This window comes from Pristis pectinata, chromosome 5 (genome assembly GCF_009764475.1).
Source record: "Pristis pectinata isolate sPriPec2 chromosome 5, sPriPec2.1.pri, whole genome shotgun sequence".
Classification (NCBI taxonomy): domain Eukaryota; kingdom Metazoa; phylum Chordata; class Chondrichthyes; order Rhinopristiformes; family Pristidae; genus Pristis; species Pristis pectinata.
This window is the reverse complement of record NC_067409.1, coordinates 61,129,812-61,146,170: the sequence shown is the minus strand read 5'-3', so window position 1 is coordinate 61,146,170 and position 16,359 is coordinate 61,129,812. Positions and strand designations below refer to the sequence as shown.

At 40.9% G+C, this 16,359-nt stretch overlaps 1 protein-coding gene across 1 annotated transcript in view; it reads left to right on the top strand.

Moving 5' to 3' along the window:
• vwde (von Willebrand factor D and EGF domains) overlaps nt 1-16,359 on the top strand; it is a 151,329-nt gene that overhangs the window by 19,214 nt on the left and 115,756 nt on the right. The window lies entirely within an intron of this gene.

Below are 16,359 nucleotides of genomic sequence, written 5' to 3'. Positions count from 1 at the left end.
AAGGCACCTGTGCAGAATGTCTCCTCATTTCTCCAATGAAGAGACATTTTGCACAGGTGCCACTGGAATGGCTTTTTTCCTTCCTGAAATGTGGCTTCCCCTTTAAGATAGTGGAGAGGGCCTTTGACCACATCTCATCACACCTCTTCACTCATCCTCTCTCCTCCTGGGCAGAGCAAGAACAGAGTTCCCCTGGTCCTCGCCTTCCACCCCACCAGGGTCCACAGTCCACATTATGCTGGAAAAATCAAATGCTGAATGGATTTTTCAGAGTTCTGCGTTGAGTCCGCAGGAGTGATGGTGATGCCTGGCACTTTAATTTCCCATCTCATTCCCACTCTGAGCCTTGCAGACTCTATTCAATTCTCCAACTTTAAGTAACTTGCTCTTTCTTTCTATCTGTATCTGGACTGGCCATTTCTGCCTGTCATTTTGGTTCAGTTTTTCTTTCGATTAGTATAGTCTTACCTGCTGGGCATGCTCCATAGCCTTGCTATTAGCAACACGTAGCACAGACAAAGTATATGGGTATCCGACTGCTGATGTATATTCCCTTTGTTTTACCAATCTCTTTCCCACCTTCTCTGCTTTTGAAAATAAACATGTTTTCTCTTTTCCAGCTCTGAAAAAGGGTCAGAGGACCTGAAGCATTAACTATTTCCCTTTCCACAGATGCTGTCTGACCTGTTGAGTATGTCTCACATATTTTCCGTTTTTATAACAGAAGAGTTATCCCTCTGCTGGGAACTGTTATAAAAGTGACAACGTTTCACTGGGACAAATCTGTTATGAAATATACTATTATCTTGATATATTTGCATTGGTGAAACTCTAGTTTGTCTCCAATATAGGTTCACATGTTTACAGGGCATGCTAAATCATTGATATCTCAATATACCTCTGTATGGTAGGATTTTCTAAAGAGGGCAGCCGAGCAAACGTAAACAAATAAATGACATACCGAGCTATTTGTTCTCTGAACTACTGAGCTGGTGTATTTAAATGTTGGTATATAAGATATTGGTCACAGTGAAAGATGAAAATATATCACCATTCATGACCCAAAGATTTAAAAGAAAATTGTAAATTAGGCTATTTTTAAAGAACAATCACTGCCATAATGTAGGTAAGTAAAACAGCCAATAAGGATGGAAGAGCATACACATGTAATCTCATCCAAGCGCTAGAATTCTTCAGGATTGCAGAGCCACTTGAGGTTGTTCTCAAACCTCTGGAGAATGCACTTAACTCCCTTTGAATGGCCTCCATGTCAATCTTGTATGTTTGGAATTGGAAGACATTTCCAGTTCTTCCAATTAGAAACAGCCCCTAACAATGGGATAATCATTAAGAATTTGACCTGAAATGTTGACTCTGTTTCTTTCTAAACAGATGTTATCCGATTTGCTGAGGATTTCTAACACTTTGTTTTTTTAAATTTCAGATTTCCAGTATCTGCATTTTTTGTTTGCTTTTCAAAAATCCAATTCTTGGGGGTTTAAATTGTAGTTACCCAGCATGGAGGCCTGACCATTTTGACAAATACCTTTAAGTTCTGCACACTTGTTAAAACTGCTCCAATTCCCTATCAGGTGTTGGTGGACCATGTAGTGCATTTTATTATTATGTTAACAAGAAGCTAACAGTGTGTTTTAAAATGATTACCTTTGCAAAGAACACTGATCAACCAGATTTCTTTCATTTTTTTTCAACCCTGAATAGTTGGACTAAGGTAATTGTGTGAAGGTACGGGGTCTACGGCAAAATGAAGGATAATAAAGAATTCTGTGAAATATTTTTAGGACATTATATCTTGTGATTCTTCTTAATGTTTTCCTTGTGCTACCAAGGAAGGAGGAAATAAGATGAAGGGATATAACTAATTTGTTCCTAATCAAAGCAGCAATAGTCTGAGCAATGCACTTTGACATCTTGGCTGAGTGATGCCATTGGTAGCACCAGTAGGTGTCTGCAAAATATGTCAGCTGTTAAGAACATAAGAGCTCCATTTTAGGAACAATGCAAAGCTTGTGAAACCTTAACACTCCAGGCATTCTTTAAACTTCTCTATTGAACCACAAAATGAAAGGTGGAAATTACAAATCACCAGATTACTGAACCACAATTAAAATCTGTCTAATCCTATTTTACTGTTAAATTAATCATTGGGACATAAGCACAGGAGTTCTGTATTCAGGTCTTCAAACCTTTTCTGCTATTCAATTACTATATATCACGGCTGCTCTATGTCATAACTCCATTTATTGAACTTCTTTTATTCCTTATTTAAATTCATGTACAGGAAGTGGGAATGGAGCAAGACCAGCTTTTATTGCCCATCCCTAATTGCCGTGAAGGTGGCACCTTGAACCACTGTAGTGTGTATCCTCTCAGATCTCTCTGATAAATTCAGTCGTCAATTTCAATGACTTAGCACCTGCGGTCATCTTGTGTGAGAGAATTCCAGATTTTCCCTATCTTTGGTCTGGAAAAAGTCCTTGATTTCACACTTAAAAGGACAGGCTATAATTTTGAGATCATTTCCCACTGTTCTGCATTTCCCACCAAAGAAGATAATTACTTTGTGTCTATTGTAGACATATCTGCAGAATAAATGCATATCTACAATAACAGGTCAGGTGGCTGTATAGTAGAAGCAGATTCATGGCTCAAATGCCCAGAAATTGTCAAAAATGTAATATTGCATCATGCCATGAGAGAACCAAGGGCTCTGTGAATGTGCAAACTGTATCAACAGAGAAATTGATGCGTACATGATAAAATTTAATGTCTTCACTGACCAGCACCAACCTCACCCCCCAGGAGGTTTTTGACCATATACAGGACAATAATATTCACTATGATTCTATAATTTACTGGGAAAGGCTCCAAATGTCTAGATTGACTCAGAATTTTTGGAAATCTTTTCAAATGAACAGTTTCTCAGAAAGAGTACTTCTGCCAAGTAAACAAATAGAGGTTGCCTTGGAAACACCATTGCGTGTCTGATATTTACTCACAGTGATTCATATTAATATACAGTAAGCTCGTTTCATCGACAGAAACGTGGCAAAATTTTGAAATATGTATTTTTCCACCTAAAATGTAACCCCCTTGTGAATATGTAATTCAACTGAAATTTTCCACCAGAAACCTATTGTAAGTGTCACCTCACTGTAATTTCAGAAATTCTGTTTGACCACCTTGATTGTATTTCAAAATTAATAATTTGTAATGTTAAAATTGTATTAAACTGCTAACATAGATAACAAACGAGAGATGGAGAGAAATGGAAGCTCTGCCAATGGGGTGTGCAGCAGCAGGAGTATGAAACGTAGTATTAGAAAGGGAAAGTTGCATTAACAGTTAATGGTTAGTGGGATTTTACCTTAAAAGGCTGCAGTCAGCGAAGGGTGATCTGGTCCCCCATCAGAGAATGTCTGCAAGTGGACCACTGAGGCAAAGGAGACAAAAGCTGCAGTCAGGAGAAGGGTGACCTGGTCATCACCAGAAGTCATGTCATCCTGGACTTTTGGCATATTGACTCCCAGATGGTCAAGAGCACACAAAATTCAGCTTGTACCATAGAAAGGAAGAGAGAAAGAGGAAGGTATATTGTCAGTTGTCACATGCAGTATAAGTAAAGGTATTTTGAATAGGGAATTTTGGCACTCATCAGCACTTCTGCACAACTGGCAGAAATTCAAGTACTGGAAGGCACCAGTCTGATACTTCCTAATGAATCCTTTTTAAAAAAAAATTGAAGACCTGGATTAGACAACAAAGAAAGGTCAGGGTTTTGTTCGGTTCACAGGTAATTAATTGTGGATATATAGCAATGGACAGGATTGTGTTGCTTGATAACTAGCAGTTTTGAAGTAAGGAAAGAATCCGCCACCTGAGGTTAGTCATCACTCACAAATGACTCTGCTCTGCTTTGGTAGCAGGGCCTGGAGGATGTTTGGATTTGCTGAGCCATTTAAAAAGTCAGCATGGCCGTGGAAATAGCCTGGGCTGCACACAAGTGGCTGGCAGGGTCGAATACAATCCAACCTATTATATTGGGTATGGATGATCCAGGTTTTCTTTCATTTGGTTTAAGTGAAGCTGTGAAAAACCAAAAGTGAAATCTTTACTAAGTTGGTCTCTGAGAAGAAAACAACTCAGCTACAGCAATACTAATAGATTTGCATCAATCTGTATGTGCTTGGATTACCCAATTTCCCTGAGTAAAATCTGCATTGGAATGAAGCCTATCATGTACTTTATGTGGAAAATTGCACAGGGTCAATGTGGGGTCCATGCTTCTTGATCATAAAACTGCAAAAAGTTTGGTTTCCATTTTCCACACAGAAGGCTGGCACAATAATAACCAATTTCTATCACATAGGGTGGCTAGAGTTCTTTGCCATGACTCAGTATTGAAGTAGTATCCATGATCTGTTTTATTTTGACAGGATAATGCAGTTTATTCATAATATTTGGTTCACCAAGAAAATCTGCACACATTTGTTGCTGGTGGGATTAGGATACCACAGATCTAAGAATTAAATTGAATATCATAAATGTATCATTAAAAAGAGACTTTAATGGAATAAAAATTTTGTTGGTGGGGGGTGGCAACAAAGGAAGAAATTTCAGTCATGGTCATGGGTGTGGGTCACTGCTGAAGAAGCTGATGGTAAACAAATATGAATAATTCGTGAAATTTAAATTAAGCAGGGATTGCCAAAAAACAATATAGCTTTAGTGTGGTATTTAATACCTGCTCTGATGTCAAAATAATATTTCCAGTTGAATTTCTTGGCACCGGAACGGAAGCTGGGACTACAGTTAGCATTCCTTAATTTGATTATAGTTTTCCAAAGCGGCAAGTTAACATATCTGATAGAAGAACAATTGATCAGAGTGTAGAAATAGTGGTTTACATAGAACAATGCAGCACAGAACAAACCTTTCGGCCCACAATGTTGTGCCGACATAGCTATTTCCTCCTACCTACAGAATGCCCATATCCCTCTATTTTCCCTTCATTCATATGCTCATCCAAGCCCCTCTTAAAAGCCCCCAATAAATTTGCCTCCACCACCCTATCAGACAACACATTCCAGGCATCCACCACACTCTCAGTTAAAAAAAAACGTACCCCTCACATCTGTTCTGAACCTTCCCCCCCTCACCTTAAATGCACACCCTCTGGTATTGGATTTCTCAATAATGGGAAAAAGATATTGCTTGTTCACCCTATCTGAGCCCCTCATAATTTTATACACTTCCAACAGATCACTCCTCAGCCTCTGCCGCTCCAGAGAAAAGAGCCCAAGTTTGTCCAACCTCTCCTGATAGCACATGCCCTCTAATCCAGGCAGCATCCTGGTAAACCACCTCTGCATCCTCTCTAAAGCTTCAACCTCCTTCCTATAGTGAGGTGACCAGAATTGCACACAATACTCTAAATGCGGCCTAACCAGAGTTCTATAGAGATGCATCATAACTTCTTGACTCCTATGCTCAGTACCTCAATTAATAAATGCAAGCATTTCATAAGCCTTCTTAACCACCCTGTCTACCTGTGTAGCCACTTTCAATGAGTCATGGACTTGCACCCCAAGGTCTCTGCCCTTCAACACTGTTAAGGGTCTTGCCTTAAGAGTGTACTGCCTCTTGACATTAGTCCTACCAAGGTGCGACACCTCACATTTATCCTGGTTAAACTCCATCTGCCATTTCTCTGCCCACGTTTGCAGCTGATCTATATCACGCTCTATCTGTCGCCAGTCTTCTACACTGTTCACGATTCCACCAATCTTGGTATCGTCTGCACACTTACTAACCCATTCATCAACATACTCGTCAAGGTCATTTATGTACATCACAAACAGCAGAGGTCCCAGCACAGATCCCTACGGAACACCACTACTCACAGGCCTCCAGCCTGAATGTCCCTTCAACCACCAGCCTTTGTCTTCTGTGGGCAAGCCAGTTCTGGATCCACACAGCCAATTCTCCACTGACTCCATGCATCCGAACTTTCTTGATTAACCAATTATGTGGGACCTTGTCAAATGCCTTACTGAAGTCCATATAGATGACATCCACAGCTCTTCCTTCATCAATCTCTCTTGTCACCCTGTCAAAAAAACTCAACCAGGTTAGTAAGACACAACTTGCACTGCACAAAGCCATGCTGGCTTTCCCTGATCAAGCCATTGGATTCCAGATGCTCGTATATCCTATCTCTAAGAATTTTCTCCATCAATTTCCCAGCAATTGATGTGAGATTCTCCAGTCTATAGTTCCCTGAATTTTCCCTTGCTTCTTTCTTAAATAGAGGAACAATATTAGCCACTTGCCAGTCATCCGAGACCTCGCCCGTGGTTAAAGAGGACACAAAGATACTGGTCAAGGCCCCAGCAATTTCCTTTCTCGCCTCCCTTAGTAACCTGGGGTATATCCCATTGGGCCCTGGGGACTTATCCACCTTAATACAGTTTAGGAGACATAACACTATCTCCTCCTTGACCTCTAAATGCCCTAGCATGTTTTCACCCTCAGTTCTAATTTCTACGTCCTGTATGTCCCTTCTCTAGGTAAATACTGAAGAGAAATACTCATTCAGAACCTCACCCACATCCTCTGCATCCAAACATAGATTCCCCTCTTTATCCTTAAGTGGTTCTACCCTTTCCCTTGTTATCCTCTTATTCCTGACGTAGATATAGAATGCCTTTGTATTCTCCTTAATCCCACTCGCTAAGGACTTTTCATGGCCTCTCCTGGCTTTCCTAATTCCTTTCTTGAGTTCATTTCTAGCTTCTCTATAGACCTCATGTGCTCTGTCTGATCCTGACTTCCGAAGCTCTACATACTTGTCCTTTTTCTTCTTGACTAAGTTCATTACTTCTCTGGACATCCAAGGTTCCCTTATTTTCCCATTCATGTCCTTCCTTCTAATCAGGATATACCTACCCTGTACTCTGTGTACAGAGTACAGGGTAGGTATACTCTGTGTACTCTGATCCTTAAACACTTTCCATGTGCTCGACGTGGACTTCCCAGCAAAAAGGTTTGCCCAGTTTACTCTACCTAGTTCCTGCCTTACGCGTTCAAAATTAGCCTTGCTCCAATTTAAAACCCTCCTGCTAGCCCCATACCTATCCTTATCTATAGCTACCCTGAAAGTTAATGAGCTGTGGTCACTGTTCCCCAATTGCTCACCTGGCCAGGCTCATTACCCAACATCAAGTCCAGAATATCCTCTCCCCTTGTTGGACTGTCAACATATTGATTTAAGAACTCTTCCTGGATACACCTAACAAATTCTGCCCCTTGCAGTAAAAAGGTCCCAATTTACATTAGGGAAGTTGAAGTCTCCCATGTCCACAAAACTGTAATTTTTACACATTTCCCTAATCTGTTTGCATGTCTGTTCCTTAATGTCCCGGTGGCTATTGGGAGGTCTATAGTACACCCCCAAGAGAGTGACTGCACCCTTCGTATTCCTGAGTTCTACCCATATAGATTCTGTATCCGAGCCCTCCATTATGTCTCCCCGGAGTGCAACTGATATATTATCCCTAATTAGTATTGCAACTCCTCCCCCTCTTTTACCCCCCTCTCTATTCTTCCTAAAACTTCAATCACTCACTCCTGTCCCTCCCTCAACCAAGTCTCTGTAATGGCCACAACATCATAGTTCCACATACTGATCCATGTTCAAAGTTCATCACTCTTGCCCATAATACTCCGAGCCTTAAAGTACAAACACTTCAAACCATTCGTCCCATCACATCTGTTATCAGGAATCTGCCTGATACTACATTACCTGACATCAGCCCTCCTGCCTGTTCCCTCACTTCCTGACTTGTCTTTCTGCATCCCATCCCCCTGCAAAGCTAATTTGAATGTTTCCCAGTAGCATTAAGAAACCTCCCTGCCAGGATATTGGTTCCCCTCCAGTTCAGGTGCAACCTGTCCCTCTTGTACAGGTCTCCCTTCCCCAGAAAAGGTTCCAATGATCCAAGAACTTGAAACCCTGCCCCTTGCACCATCTCTCCAGCCACTCATTTGTCTCTGCTATCATCCTGTTCTTTCCTTCACTAGCTCATGGCACTGGAAGTAATCCAGAGATTACTACCTTCGAGGTCCTACTATTCAACCTCCTTCCTAACTCCCTATACTCATTTTGCAGGATCTCTACCCCTCTCTTGCCTATGTCATTGGTACTGATATCACCACGACCTCTGGCTGCTCACCGGCCCCCTTCAGAATATTGTGCAACCGCTCTGAGACATCCAGGACCCTCGCACCCGGGAGACAACACACCATCCTGGCGTCTCTTCGGTGGCCGCAGAATCTCCTGTCTGTCCCCCTGACTATCGAGTCCCCTATGACTATCGCTTTGCCTGACTTCACCCTTCCCTTCTGAGCCTCAGAGCCGATCACAGTGCTACTGGCCTGGCTGCTTGCGCCTTGCACAGACAGGTCAACCCCCTCAGCAGTCTCCAAAGGGGTATACTTGTTGCTGAGAGGTATGGCCACAGGGGGATCCTGCACTGACTTATTTTCCCCCCTACCTCTCTTGGTGCTCACCCATCCACTATCTGAATCCTGCCCTCTGGGTGTAACCACCTGCTCAAAAGTCATGTCTATGATTTGCTTAAGCCTCCCTGATGCTCCTCAGTTCATCCAGCTCCAGCTCCTTAATCCGGTCTTCTAAGAGCTGAAGTTGGCTGCACTTCCCGCAGGTGTAGTTATCAGGGAGACCATCAATCTCCCTGAATTCCCACATCCTACAAGGAAGAGCATTCCGTTGCCGTCTCTGCCATCCTGCCTACACTGTATTGGGGAATCTAAGGCCACAGCAGCAACAGTAAAAGGACAGACTTACCCCCCTTACCTGTTCTTTTGCCTCAGCCTCTTGAGTCAAAGCCTCTAAACTACCACTCCAACTCTAGCTCACTCCAATGATAGCCGCTCCAACAAGGCCGACTTTTATGGTTTTAAACTCCAAGCAAAATGGGGAAAGAAACAAAAACTCTGGGTCAGGTGACTCTACGCTCTCTTCCTGCTGCTCAGCTTTTACAATCTTTTTCTTTAATACCACAGTTATACTTTGCAATAACACTTATTAATTACTTGGGTAGGGCGCCATTGAGTTTGCTGTTTATAACCAGGGAAGGCCAAAAACCTCAGTTAGTTCTTGGGCATCATCTTTAATAGACACAGTCTTCACATCTTGATGCCCAATTTCAGCTCGCTGATCAGAACCTTCATCTCCAGGTGGTCAAAGAATCCTGTGAGAAGAATTTTTCAGGCAGAGAAATCATGTGAAGATGAATTTTGGGATTTAAACTAATGTTGATGCCCTTTAGAGGAGTTTTTTTCATAATCTTGGTAATGTATTTGACCCCAAGGGCAACTTCTAACTGTTTATCCATTCCACTTCCAAAACATCATCCACATCCTCTTTCCCCTCCATTCATGTGCTGTCAAAATCATTCATGTGCTATCCTTGAGCCTGGTGGTACATGTTTTCAAACTTTTCTATCTTCAGCCTAATGGAAAGGAGAAGAGAAGACAAAATGACTGGGGTGGGTGAGGTCTTTGATTATGTTCGTTACTGTCCCAAGGCAACAGGAAGTGTAAACAGGCAACTGAGGGGAGGCTGGTTTCGTGATAGACTGGGCTGTGTTCACAACTCTCTGAAATTTCTTGTGGTTTTGGGCAGAGCAGTTGCCATACCAAGCTGTGATGCATCTGGATGGGATGCTTTCTGTGGTGCATATGGACAGGAGAGAGCCTTCTCAAACAAAAATGCAGTGGGTAACCACTCCAGGAAGAGCAAACTGGAAGAAGTATCGTGATTTTTGCTGTTGAGAATGAGATATTCTGGCATCTTGGTGACTCCCCTGTGGGATAAGTTAAAATCTTATGATCCTCTGGCTCATTCTAATATGGGATCAGCACTCTATGGTTATCGGCGCATACATCACAACCCTGAAATCTTTGTACATGGAGGACCTCTACTCTGACCTTGGAAAAACTTTGGTCAATATCCCCTGACGTAACTTTAATGCCAGGGTCAAAAAATTTGCAATCCTCTGGCAAGGCAATTGGATGGGATGGTGTAGGGAAAGCTAACTGTAAATGTGTCTTCTTCCTCATAACATGCTTGGATCATGATAACTAGCACTCCATTTCTTCAGAGAGATGAACGCAAGAGCTCCTAGCAACACCCTCTGACCCAGGTATTGGCAGCTATTTGATTATACCCTCATCTGAGTGAGAGACCACAAGGACATCCATGTCATGATAGATCTTGGTGACTGTTGGACTGAGCTGCAGCTGGTCTGCTCTATTATTGGCTGCACCCTGGCCCCAAAACAAGCATGGCAGCAGAATCATTGTCACCAGAAAATCACTGTTGAGGGCCTTGAGGACTCTGCATAGACAGGCTTTCTCGTATACCACCTCATAGACAACCCCAACTAATAGGAGCTGCAGGCTGTCCACTGCATCTGGACTGTTTTGAAGTCCATTATAATTGGCAACTGAAAAGATTTTTTGTTTTCTGACTCCCACCAGAAAACACCAGGACTGTTTGGTGAGAGTAACCAGCAGATCCAGAATCTACTTAACAGCAAACAACGCTAGCTTAAACAAATGGCAGTGTGATCATGATTAGATGATCTGCCTTTTCTGATGTTTGTTGAAGGATAAGTATTGTCCAGGGCATAGTGCCACAAATTTGGATAACTATCATATCAGGTCATCTGTCATCCAGTTGTAATAACTAATTTCAGTCTTGATGTACACAGTTGATATTGTTGAATTAGTAACTATGTTTCATTAAAGAAAGCAATGAATTGTAAACCTAGTGTTAAAGTAGAAAGCTGTCTCAAATTAATTTGATAAATTCTTGGCTGATACTATTTTTACTTTATGAGCTCTTGGTCTAAATCCAGCCCTGTCCAATACCTTAAACATACTTTGCTTTGACAGCTGTAGGGGTCTTAAATGAAATCAGCTTTTGTAGTCTTAACCCACTACCTCACAGTTGTCTGAATTTACAGCAAAAAATCATCACGTTTGGTATTTCTGTTCAGAGGCTAAGAGGATGACAGATGTAAGAAATGTCACACCGGCACAGTAGGAAGTGTTCTGATGTTGGAGTTAAAGTGTATTATTAGGATAGAGCAGATGGAGTTCTACAAAGTATCTGAGTCACCATACATATAACCTGTGAGTAATTGATGCAGGAATTGAGTATCAAAGCAAAACAATGTTCTAGGTTCTAACACTGTCATGCTGTTGATGCCAGTGTTTGTTACAAGAAAATCTGTGAAGATGATTCAAAGACAAGAAGGCAAGTTTTGCTTCATATGTGATGAAGATGAATAAAGTGATTTTGTTTAATCGTATATTTGCTTTGGAGAGATGACAGGAAAACTTGTTTAAAACTTTTGTAGGAATCTGCTAATCACTGTAGTTAGTAATCTATTTTTCTTTGGGATGGAAAGTTGTAAGTGTCTGCTTTTTAATAAAGGTATTGACCTGATTAAAATGAATGATTTAAGTTTGTCAGTTGCAGTAATGAACAAAATTGCCATGTAAATATTAAAGTTTATTGCTTGTGATATTAATAGATAATTTCTTGGATATGAAAAATATGGAGCAGTTCAATCTCATCTGCTAACTTTTTTCAGCAAACAATGTGGTGCTTAAATTACTAAGTCTCTTTGCCTATATAAACATGAAGTAAATTTTAATCATTTTGTTTTATTGGCATGTGACATGCCATATCTCTTGTTCTCCTGGGATTAATTGGTGTGAATTTCAGTTGGAGTTGAATTTGATCATGTTTTCAAATCTCTGTAGTGCTTGCCGTCACAAATGTTCTGCTTCACAACTTCACCTCCACGTCATCTTCCACTAGTTATCAATCTTCTCTTCAAACCCTTTCTCTTCAGTTGTCTCTCTCTCTCTCCACCCATTCTTCCTCCAAGTAACTTGCTGCTCTCTTTGCCTTCAGCATTTGTTGCTTTCCTTTTTGTAATGTTTCTGTATACATGAGCAGTTGCATAAAAATGTAAGATGAATAGGGAGTGCTCACAGTAGTTCTCTTGTTCTTTTAAAAAGAAGTTGAAGACTAGTGAGAAGACCTTCAGTTAAGCTGAACCTAGTGGTGATGAAGGCAGCAAAGTGGTGGAAGGAAATGTGTGAGCAAGTAATGCCAAGTTTGAAATTTTTGTTCAGAACCATCTAAAATATCAGGACTGAATGCCACCAGATTTGTCCTTGGTAGATGTGTTGGGATTTGTTTGTTGGTGGTTACTGGCATTGAAAGGTTTTATATTAAGAATGCGGTGACGGGCACAAATTCAGGGGAATGAAGGGCCTATTTCCCTGCTGACTGCCTGGAGTATAACTGGAGAGGAAATCTTAGCTGACAATACAGAACATGAGGAAACATTTTTTTCAAATGTTTGCCTGAAATGGCCTATTTGTCTGGTTTGTATGTGAACAAGAAACTTAATGTTTAAGAATCAAATTGGATTGTGCACTAAACCTACTGTAGTCAGTTTCCTTAAAGGGTCAGCAACAAAACTAGCATTTAAAGGTTCACGCTTGCTTTTTGGATGGGTTTGAATATTTAGTTATTATTGTGGAACCTGGAGATGCCTGATTAAATCAAAAACATCTGACAACCATTGCTCGTCTCACCATAGCCAGCTCCCTCTTTAGTCTCTCATAATGGCTTGGCTGACACCTAACCAGGCTGATCTGGCTGCCCCATAGAGTTGGCAAACTACAGTGTTTGCTATAAGTATGCAAAGGGCCAATTTGCAGTAGTTCAGCCATTAGCTTCATTAAGTGTGTGGAGTGTCTGCTGCAACAGGTTACTTCTCAATTTAAATATGATCTAATGTCTAAATAAGCAAATATAGATTCCTATAGTAATTTCTTCTCCTTTAATACATTATAGCTCCAATGACAGGCATGAAGCAACTAAGGTCAAGTTGAAAATGGAAATTTTTCACTTGACTTTATCTATTCCACAAAGTAAATTTAAAAACAAGACAGTTATTTTAAGAAATTGCTATTAAGGGTAAGCACATCATTCCCCAAAATTATTCTGACTTTGCATCAACGTCTTTAATGAACCAGGATTTGCAAATAAATAACACATTCCGATTAACAGTGAATGTTGTTTAATTGCGCTTCAACTACATGTGCCGCTAATGCAATTTATTTTATTTGCAGAAGCTGTGGGAAACTCAGACTGCTGCAGATTTTCATGTTAAAAACAAGAACCCTCCACTATTTGCCAGGAATATTACACTGATATTAATGCATGCTCAATTTGTAGTTTGCAAGTAACCCTGCAATTTGTGACAAAGAAGGATAATGCTTGAGTTGTGAATCATCAGACATCATTGGATAATTTGATCCAACCCACTTTGGTTTTGGGAAACTAGGAGCTCACCGCTGACCACTCCATGAATTTCCATAAATTGCTTTTTTCAAATGAAATCAAAAATTTACAGCAATTTAGATTGCTGCTTAAATGATGCAGAGACCCTTTTAATGACGATATTCATGTCCCTGTAATTCAATGTAACTGCACTGTGTAATGAATTGACCTATACGATCGGTATGCAAGACAAGTTTTTCACTGTACCTCGGTACAAGTGACAATAATAAACCAATACCAATACCATTCAAGTTCTGGGTGAAAAGGGGAGCAAATTAAGTCCATGCAGTTTGCAAATTGTTCTGCTAGCTTTTAAATGTTGAAATTGTTTCCATTCCTTTCCATTGTTTATAGCTCTTGTACAGGTTCCCCTGTGTGCTCTCTCTAATATTTCTGATGAAAGCTTACCAACCTGAACATTACCTCTTGTTTTTCTCACCGGAAACACTGCCTGATGTACCAAGGATTTCCAGCATTCTCTGTTTTTGTTTCTAATATACATTTGTCTCTCATGCTCTTTCACCATCTAATTCAAGTTTTCTTCTGTTTTTTCTTTCTGACATTACTCATTTTCTGCTTCTTTCCCGATCATTAAATATCTCTGTTTAAAGAGAATGGCTCTTGTTCCAATTGTTCACCAAAATCTCAGGTGCCCATTGATCTCAGTGTGCAGTTGTAGTATTCTGCAGCATAAACATTTTTCAAGCTGAAGGGTTGAATTTTTTTTTAATGACCTGGATATAGTGAGATAACTTGCTCCAGTGAATGTGGGGTTATTTATTGCAGGAAGAATTGCAAACACCCCCCCCCCCCCCCACTTGTCCCAGCCCCATTGGACTAAAAATGATCTTCTTGCCTTTAAGGAGCTCTTTGTTAGGGAAAACATTCAAGTATAGTGTATGGTTTCAAACTGTAAAGTAAACAGTTTCAAACCATATTGTGACAGGCGATTGGGTGCACATTCCACAACTTGACAAATATCTTCAGTTACCTTGCTGAAAAACTGACTGCAGCCGGCATATTTTTGTTAGTTATGCACAATTTAATTTTGCAGAAGGTAAGGCAAGAGCCTCAAACAACTATGAAAAGGCATAACGCCAGCACTGGGTACCTCATTTTTGAGCTCAGGATACATTTCCAGAAACATCAGTGCCACTAGAATCAGCACTAATGGGAGTCATCATAGTATTATCTATGGAAAGAAACATTTGTCAGTGTTGCTGTGCTGGGAATCTGGTATGAATTTGTGCCCTCCATTGCCACCTTTACAGCAACTGCTTGGTTTGGAGAGGCTGCCTGCGAAGTCTGGGTTTGGGCAGACCAGGGCAAGTGGTACAGTCACTCTCTATTGAGATGTGGGGCTCACAGCTACACCCTGGTCCGAACTTCGGCAGCAATGGTTAGTGCCATATATTTCAATATATTCTCCAACTGGACTTGCATTAGGTCACATCTGCCATTGGATGAAAGCCAAAATACTGCAGGTGCTTAAAAATCTGAAATAGAAACAGAAAATGTTGTGATCACTGTCACAGGTACTGGCTGCTCTGCCACAGGATTCCTGCTCCATTTGAGTTGAGAGAGGATTGTTGAGGTGCAGGTCGGTTGGGAAAGGTAAGAAAGCAAATTCCTTTCCCTTTTTAAAAAAAAGTTTTAAGTGATTTGAAAAGACATTTTAAACACTTTATTTTTTCAACACTTCATTTTCTTTAAAACCTTGCCAGCTGGCAAACTGCTGACCAGGTCTAGGGGTTTGCTGACAGTTGAAGATTTTTGGGGAAGTTTTGGGGGTGGGTCATTTTCAGTATATAATTGTAACCCTGTCACAGCTTTGACTTTGTCAACGGACCCCAGGACGTTTTAGTCCAGCACATTTAGCTCCTCCGAGATTGGGTTAGGTAGTTCAAGCTGGCAGTGGCAATAAAATCTGAAACACTACCCACAGATCGCAGATTGGTCCCCAGATGTACTAAAAATATTCACGATATTCAATACATTGATAGGATGGAATTTCAACCATAAATCTAAAGGTCAAAATTAGAGAGGGGTTTTTGGAACTTATTTATTCATTTTCAGGATCTAGGTGTTGCTGGCAAGGCAGTCATTGATTGTCCATCACTAATTGCCCTTGAAGGTTAGGGTTCTATCCATTTGTATTTGGATATAATCTATCTATAGACCATGCATTTTTTTTCACTTCCCAATGATACCCTATTCTAAAATATTTATGAGACATAAGTGGCTGGGAATTGATGTACCCCAGATTGGTGGTGTTGTGGATAGTGCAGATAATTGCCAAAGGATACAGATCGATAGGATGGTGAAGAAGGTGTATGGCATGTTTGCCTTTATTAGTCCGAGGCATTGAGTTCAATAGTTGGGAAGTTATGTTGCAGCTTTCTAAAACTCTGGTTAGGCTACATCTGGAGTATTGCATTCAATTCTGGTTGTCCCATTATAGGAATGATGTGGAGGCTTTGGAGAGGGTGCAGAAAGGGGTTACCAGGATGCTGCCTGGATTAGAAAGTATGTGCTATAAGGAGAGATTGGACAAACTTGGGTTGTTTTCTGTGGAGCGGTGGAGGATGAGAGGAGATCTGACTGAGATTATGAGAGGCACAGATGGACTAGACAGCTGGTATCTTTTTCCCAGGGTTGAAATGTTTAATGCTGGAGGGCATGCATTTAATGTGAGAGTGGTAAGTTCAAAGGAGATGTGCAGAGCAAGTTTTTTTTACACAGTGGTGGGTGCCTGCAATGTGCTGCCAGGGGTGGTAGTGGAGGCAAATATGATAGAAGCATTTTAAGAAGCTCTTGGATAGGTACATGAATGTGTAGAAAATGGAGGGATGTGGACATTGTGTAAGCAGAAGGGATTAGTT